Source organism: Thermobia domestica, unplaced genomic scaffold (genome assembly GCF_964235325.1).
Source record: "Thermobia domestica unplaced genomic scaffold, izTheDome1.hap1.1 HAP1_SCAFFOLD_1589, whole genome shotgun sequence".
NCBI lineage: Eukaryota > Metazoa > Arthropoda > Insecta > Zygentoma > Lepismatidae > Thermobia > Thermobia domestica.
Window position 1 is genome coordinate 25,216 of NW_027657299.1, and position 8,416 is coordinate 33,631.

Here is an 8,416-nt window from a genome sequence, read left to right on the forward strand (position 1 = left end):
TCATACTGCTGATTATGCGCGATTATGCCAACATCCAACTCCGCGGATAATCGTGCGATTACTGTATATACAACTAATACAGATACGTAATTACATTATCAGTTACAGTATCGGTTTTTATTTACTAATTTGCCTCACTTTATTTGCATCCCTGCAGTAAATAATTCTTATCGATAATAGTTAAAATGTATATTACATTTTAGTGCTTCACGACTGAATGATCATCTGCCTTACGTTATCTCGCAGCTGAAGAGGATGCTACACTGAAAACTACCTTGCGTTATAAAGGGTAAGTGAAACATATCTTAAAAATATCTTTCATACATTTCATTGTGTACATTAAAGAATGTAAGTTTGCCTTTTTCCTGTAATCAATACTTAATAAAGGATTTATTTTTATTTATTTATATACAATTTCATACGTGGTTCGTGATAGTAAACTCGATAGGACATAGTGGCACTATGAACATCCGAATCACTCATCATTCGAACATTCAAATATTTATTCGAATATTAGTATATTCCAAGTAATGTTAACGACGTTAATATGCTTGCCTTTATAGTTAATAATGTCAATTCTTACTTAAAACATACTTCCTTAACAGGACATTGAAGAAAAGGTAGTTGCCAACGGCCATACCATGCTGAATATACCGGTTCTCGTCCGATCACCGAAGTCAAGCAGCATCGGGCCTGGTCAGTACTTGGATGGGTGACCGCCTGGGAACACCAGGTGCTGTTGGCATCTCTTTTTCAAATTTCATTATCCTTCAAGTACGAAAATACTAGAAACATTAATTTTATAGTACTTTCAAGAGATAATTTATCAACATTATTTCATAGCGATTAATCGATATTCTAAGCGTTATACCCACTATTTCTTACACTAACAGCCTGTTTATTTGCACGGCACATTAAAATAACCTGATTTCCGATCCGTGTGCACCTACTACTATACTTAACACGGAATGTATTACCACTTTTTAAAAGTAAATTATTATGACTAAGTGTAGATCTCCGGCGAGTAAATGCCTTTCGTATACAAGCACGACACATCTCCGCTATGTGCTTTACTTTTTTACTAACAGCATATAGAAATTGGATTTCAAGGTGTTTCTACATAACAGAATGAAGCAAATTTCGTGATTTAACTCTTTCGAATAATGTGTTGGTCCTGACAAGGACCGTTTGAAATGAAAAATCTTGAAGAAGATTTTTACTTAGAGCTTGTGTACTTGGTAACAGCCTTCGTACCCTCACTTACAGCGTGCTTGGCAAGTTCACCAGGCAAAAGAAGGCGCACAGCTGTTTGGATTTCCCGGCTGGTGATAGTTGACCGCTTATTGTAATGGGCCAAACGAGAAGCTTCAGCAGCAATACGCTCGAAGATGTCATTAACAAAGCTGTTCATGATACTCATAGCTTTGCTAGATATGCCAGTGTCAGGATGCACTTGCTTCAAAACTTTGTAGATGTAAATGGCATAGCTCTCCTTCCTCCTCCTCTTCTTCTTCTTATCTCCCTTGGAGATATTCTTTTGGGCTTTACCAGCCTTCTTTGCAGCCTTTCCGCTAGTTTTTGGTGGCATGATGACTCACTCGTTCAGCAAAATTAGATGTGTCCGCCGATTTATCGACTTCATTTAAATTACAGTACGTGTTTCAATTCGCGCCAACTGCCTTGCTTTTCATTTGATGCACTCGGGTGCACGCTTGAAGTAGTAACAAAACTGACTTGATTCATGGGAGGCCGCAATTTTTCCTCTCATCTTATTACGAAAGAATATTGAACAATGTCTGGTCGCGGCAAAGGTGGAAAAGTCAAGGGAAAGAGCAAGTCCCGCTCCAGCAGGGCTGGCCTTCAATTCCCAGTAGGCAGAATCCATCGTCTTTTGCGAAAGGGTAACTATGCCGAACGAGTTGGTGCTGGCGCTCCCGTGTATTTGGCTGCAGTCATGGAATACCTGGCAGCTGAAGTTCTTGAGTTGGCAGGCAACGCTGCTCGTGACAACAAGAAGACTAGGATTATTCCACGTCATCTGCAGTTAGCTATCCGTAACGACGAGGAATTAAACAAGTTGTTGTCTGGAGTTACAATCGCTCAGGGTGGTGTTTTGCCCAACATTCAAGCTGTACTTCTGCCCAAGAAAACTGAGAAGAAGGCATAAATGTAAGACCTATATCTCATACAAATCGGCCCTTATGAGGGCCACAAACCCCTTTATAGAGGAGATTTACGATTGAAATGAATTGTTTTCGATATACAGACTCATCAAAAGTGTCTGAGATAGTTGCTTAGTGTCATTCGAAATTCTCGCTGCTATTCGATTAATTAGTATGTGTAGTCGTCGATCGTAATTGAAGCCCATAGGAAGTCACACTATCTTTAGAATACTCCAAACAGCGATGTGCTTAGTTCCCACTACATTATTAATTATAAGATCATTACCTTTTGTATTGTCGCTAGCTACATTTTTTTGATATTTGCGTACATCGGGCTCATATTACCCAGAGGACAGGACAGTCGAGCCCAGATTCTCAGCAATGGAAGAAAACCTCATACCACATATTCTCATGTACTTCATGCTAGACAAAGGAATTTCCAACATTCTTAAAGCACTCATGTTTCTCTCTTGCGTTGGCTTGGCTGAAATTACTCTGTTCAATATGTTCTCGACATTTATTATTGTTCATTACTATGCCCCAATGACATCATGAACAGAGCGGATCAAAAAACTTTCCTAAATTTCTTTTGCAACATAGTAATGACATTAAATGCACACTTAAGTACGATTTATTCTTTGCAAGGTCGATATTCATATTTGTGTGATATGTGTTATATGTATATGGTTTGTAATACGCAACTACTCTTATTCTCTGATCTCAGAACTCATTTGCTACTGTGCCCAACGAGCGAGCCTAGGTTTCTTGTAACTACTGCCTTTCTTTAGTAAATAATGTGAAGTATACAATGCATTAACCTACATCTCATATTTGTATTACTCTTTATTTTACTAACCCGCTACGAAGTGTCATTAATTTACATGTAAATCACAATAGACACTACCGCAAAAGAAAAAAATCGAACCCAAGACCACGTAAACAAGATAAAGGACAAGATTCAGGTTTCTAACGCATTATTCGCCCCTCACAGCACAGTATAGAAGTTGTATAAGCCTCTATACGTACATCCTACTGTCAGAACAGAAATTCCGACTTGCGTTTCGCATCTCTCATGCTCGCTACTTCCAACAAATCGCCAATTTCCAACCAGAACCCCTTCTCCAGCATTAATACTGCTACATATGAATACGTATACATGAACGTACATAATGTAAAAAAAAACGTATGATTTTCTCAAATTAATCTCTCTACGTCTGTAATTTTGTGTGCATCAAAAGGCTTTAATGTAGTTACACGAATTCTTATAATCTAACAGAAAATCGCACAAAGTAAATCTTTCCCTTTATATAAATTTGTTGGCTCTGAAAAGAGCCGTTTATGCCAATTTTATATCCAAAATAGGAGGAACCCCAACTTAACCTCCGAAACCGTACAGGGTTCTTCCTTGCCTCTTCAAGGCATACACAACATCCATAGCTGTCACTGTCTTCCTCTTGGCGTGTTCTGTGTATGTAACAGCATCTCTGATTACGTTCTCCAGGAATACTTTCAATACTCCTCGGGTCTTCATAAATGAGACCAGAGATACGCTTCACACCACCACGGCGAGCAAGACGCCTAATAGCGGGTTTGGTGATACCCTGGATGTTGTCACGAAGAACTTTACGGTGGCGCTTGGCACCTCCTTTGCCAAGACCCTTGCCTCCTTTTCCACGTCCTGTCATTTCGATATGTTACTGCTTCGCTCACCACACACGAGAAATACAAGCCCAAGCAGCCCAAGACTCGTGGTTTTGTTCCTTCGATCATGCAGGGAAAGCACGGAGGAAAAACACAAAACGTGTCTAAGCCAATGAGAACTGTCCTTTTCGACTGACTTTATCCAATGAGAAATAGCTTGATTTAACGGTTTTGCTCTTTATATAACTTGACTTCATTCAGCGCGCAATTATTTGAAACAAGTCGTGACAGTTGCAATGGCACGTACCAAGCAGACAGCTAGGAAATCTACTGGAGGCAAAGCTCCTCGAAAGCAGCTTGCCACCAAAGCTGCAAGAAAGAGTGCTCCAGCTACCGGTGGAGTGAAAAAGCCCCATCGTTACAGGCCTGGTACTGTGGCTCTCCGAGAAATTCGTCGTTACCAGAAGAGCACTGAATTGCTCATCCGCAAGCTGCCCTTCCAACGACTCGTCCGAGAAATTGCACAAGATTTCAAGACAGATCTTCGCTTCCAAAGCTCAGCTGTCATGGCTTTACAGGAGGCAAGTGAAGCTTACCTTGTAGGGCTTTTCGAAGACACCAACTTGTGTGCTATTCACGCAAAGAGAGTCACAATCATGCCTAAGGACATTCAGCTTGCTCGCCGCATCCGTGGGGAACGTGCTTAAGTTTGAAGTTCTGGCACTGAGTTCAAAAACGGTCCTTTTTAGGACCAATACACTACTTAGAGATGCTGTTATCCTAACAAGGATCTTGTCCATACTTGTTATCTTTTTTTTTTAAATTCTCACGCCGTATGTTGCATAGTTAATACATCTACCTTCGTTTTCCTCTCGTTTCGTATATCATCCTATCTTTCAAGTATATTCTTTAGTTTTCCCCTATGTTTACCGATTGATTATCTTCGTTTTATGTGGTCAAGGATTCGATTTTGCCATATGTTGCATAAGTTAACTTCGATTCAACCACTGTTTGCCCTTCTCAACGTTATTAATCTCATAGAACTCGCAGGCGAAATATGTACTTCTTCCAAGGTAGCAAAAGTAATATTTTCTCAGAGGTCGCTGCTGTTGAATGCAAACGTTAAACTAAACTTTCTTTAAGTGTCTGTTTGTACTTAACATCAGTTCAATTGTACACCTACATTTCTGCTGGTGTTACTATTTTTCTTTATAGCAATATTACGAATTATAAGACGGTATCCGTGGTTATTAGCGTGTTCCCTTTTCCTAACACTTTCTCATTACACCAGTATTTCCATCATTCATTAGGCGTAATCACCCGTCTCCTTTATCATAAAAATCATAATAGTACGACGTTAAATTGAAACAGTCTACTTCACTTTCACGAGTTGTAATAAGTTCGAACATTTCTTTCACCCCAGCCTTGAAAAGAGTTGATTTTAGTTTAGTGTCCCTTTCAGCAGCAAGGCTGTTTCAAACGTGGACCTACTTATTAACGTGCAATGCGAAACATTTGAGCTCCCACCGAGAATCGAACCCAGTCAGCCTGCAAAAGTTTTTCTAACAAATGCATTAAGTGCGTTTTCTGTACTGTTTCGCTACTTGAAGATAGGAACAAGGAAAAAGTAAGTGATCACAAATTGACATTACGTAATGTGTTCCCCATTTTTTTTCGAGTACACCATTCTTGACACCCGTGAAAGCTTTCTTTCCCCACCCTCAATTCCCCTCTGTTATAAAGCACTTACATCAAGAAGTGCTTCGGTTAAAAAGAAAACTCAAAGTCCCTTGCGTGTATACTATACATTGCTATGAATGAACATGTGATAATGATAGGAAAAGCACAATTTTACTCTTCTCAAAGTATTTGATGGCTCTAAAAAGAGCCGTTTTAAAATGTCAGATGATTTACTGACACATTTACTTCTTCTTTGGTGCAGCCTTCTTAGCACTTTTCGGTTTTGCTGTAGCCTTCTTTGGCTTCGGGGCCTTTGGCTTCTTGGGAGTTTTTGCCTTCTTCACTTTAGATGGTGATTTCTTAGGTTTGGGAGCAGCAGCCTTTTTCTTTTCACCAGTCTTCTTGGGACGTTTAGCTGCTGGCTTTTTCGCAGGCTTCTTCTCCTTTGATGCTGATCGTTTCGCCTTGGTTGAAGATCCACCTTCAGGCTTCTCCTTCAGCGATGAAGCACTAAGCTTAAACGATCCAGATGCACCTTTTCCCTTGGTCTGAACCAAAGACCCAGAAGCAACTGCACTTCTCAAGTATTTCTTGATAAATGGAGCAAGCTTCTCGGCATCCACTTTGTAGTTCTGAGAGATGTATTTCTTAATAGCTTGCAGTGAACTTCCTCCCCTTTCCTTCAAATTCTTGATGGCGTTGTTCACCATTTCTGATGTTCTTGGATGAGAAGGTGTTGTTTTTGGTTTCTTAGGCTTTGCAGACTTCTTAGGAGAAGCCTGTGCCGGGGCTGCAGGTGCTGATGCCGTATCTGCCATTGCTTTCTGCAATAAACTCAACGATACTGAAGAATGAAATTTTCGCTGGCAGGCAGCGTTGAGTTTGGTTACGGAGCGCGGACCGGATAGAAAGCACTTGCTGAGGCGGGCTGAGGTAAACAGAAGTTCGTAGTTGCCACAACGATAAGTGTGTTTCCTTCTATTTTGATAAACGATTTTTTTCAGGTATTCAATGAATGCACCAGATCCTATTCTTCCTTACTGGCTAGAAGAAACTTTATTCCACATAACTCAAAAGGCATTTGTTTTTATTCGCTTTTCTATTTTATGTTTCAGTCATTGCTAAGTCGGTCACACTACTTTTTCACCCTCCTTGTGCTTATAATTTTCATAATTTAACATGGAAATACTTATCAATAAATAATTATATTACCATGGTAATTAACTTCAATCCTTCCTGTGATTATACGCAAAGTACCATCTTCGTACTGCTTACTATAGTTCAATGAAGGGAATCTATAAAGTAACGCGTGTCGCACACATCTGCCTTGCAAACTCCCTGGCCTACTTCCAATGTATAGACTTTTATTTCAAATCCTGATTTAATTTCATAATTTTCTGTAGATTTTAACATTTTATTACCCAGCTTCTTAATACGAATGACAATCAAGCCTAAATATTTATTCCCTTTAACTTTATTTTTCTTTTTTATTTTGTGCCTTGTTTCATATTTGTTCTTACGTTAGCAATTAACGCACTTACCGTAGTTATGTATGAACAGGTTGTTTCTATATTTATTTTATTCCAAATAAATTAAATATATATACGGATTATTTTATGGTAGTTGATATTTTCTGTTGTTTCCTACGTGAATTGAGGAAACGCACGGACTTTCGCCTAATTCTTGTGCTACTTTCATATGTCTGTATCTGTCGAATGCTGTCGATCTGTCGAAATGTGTATTACTATCTGTCGATTCATCGAGTGAACTGAATTCGTTAACCATTTCACCAGGCGCGCATGCATTTTTTTTTTCTTCTAAGGGATCCAAGCTTCGGGGGGCAAGGTTCCAATACTACAAGCCACTATGTCTATATACTATTATTCTGCATTCGAAAACACGATAAATATTCCACTTACTTTTTCACAAAAACATGATACAGACAGAGTACAGATGAAGTGTAAGATCAGATTTATATTGATGATACATCAATATTTTCCCTGTTAATAACTACATTTAATGAGAAAGTCTGCAAATGTATGTTCACTTAGGAACTTTTGCGAGGAGTCCGCACCCGGTGGACACCCCGTGAGTACGCCTCTGCACTTGACTATACTTCGAATTATACTGCAAACAGTTGTATTTTAGTTTCCCCGTTTAGTTCATCGATATCATTAACACAAAGAAAATAGATGTTATAGATGCGTATTCTCAGTTCTCGCTTTATATCCGGACGTCTGCAAAAATCTACTCCTTTTCTTTCTTTCACGCATCCACCAAACTAACAATGATTTGTATTATAATATTTGCGCATAAAATGTATATCTCATACCTTCCATGTTCTCAAGTATTCATAGACAAAAACGGTTACTTTCTGCGAACAAATTGTCCAAACACAGTGCAAATGTCATCTATAGATTGTCCTGGTTCCGTCTGCGTGTACATAACAATGCGTCATAATCATACATTGCACATTAAGGATATCAATTAATCTTCCCAAATTCCTAGATATGCCTGGCAAAAGTTCCGCGTGTTGTAAGGATATTACATTTGTACTACCGACAAGGTGGTATCTTCCAACATTGAAGTTCAATAAACCCCAAATGTGTCGGATATAGTATTTGATTTCTTGTCTCATTGTTTGCGTCAGAGATGTCTTCTCAAGTTAGGATTTACGATACATACAGGATGAGTTGTATATATTGTTGCTGCCAGCTCTATATTAATCCCATATTTGTAAACGAATAAAAACAGTATTCTAATTATAACAATGTGCTCACAATTAATTTTATTCTTAATTGTTATACGTATTGTTGATTAAAAATGAAAATGTTGCTAAGTGAATTTTATTAATATTTTCTGTTGCGTGATATAGGAAGTGAGTGAAATATTGGAGGAATATAGTGTGCGTAGCAGATGATGTGCAGTGGCTT

General features: G+C 38.8%; 1 non-coding gene across 1 annotated transcript; it reads left to right on the top strand.

Annotated features, from left to right (window-relative positions):
• Window positions 1-626: 626 nt before the first annotated feature.
• LOC145677911 (5S ribosomal RNA) lies at window positions 627-745 on the top strand. Its single transcript, XR_014130087.1, has one exon. It is a non-coding gene; the product is annotated as a 5S ribosomal RNA (ribosomal RNA).
• Window positions 746-8,416: the final 7,671 nt, after the last annotated feature.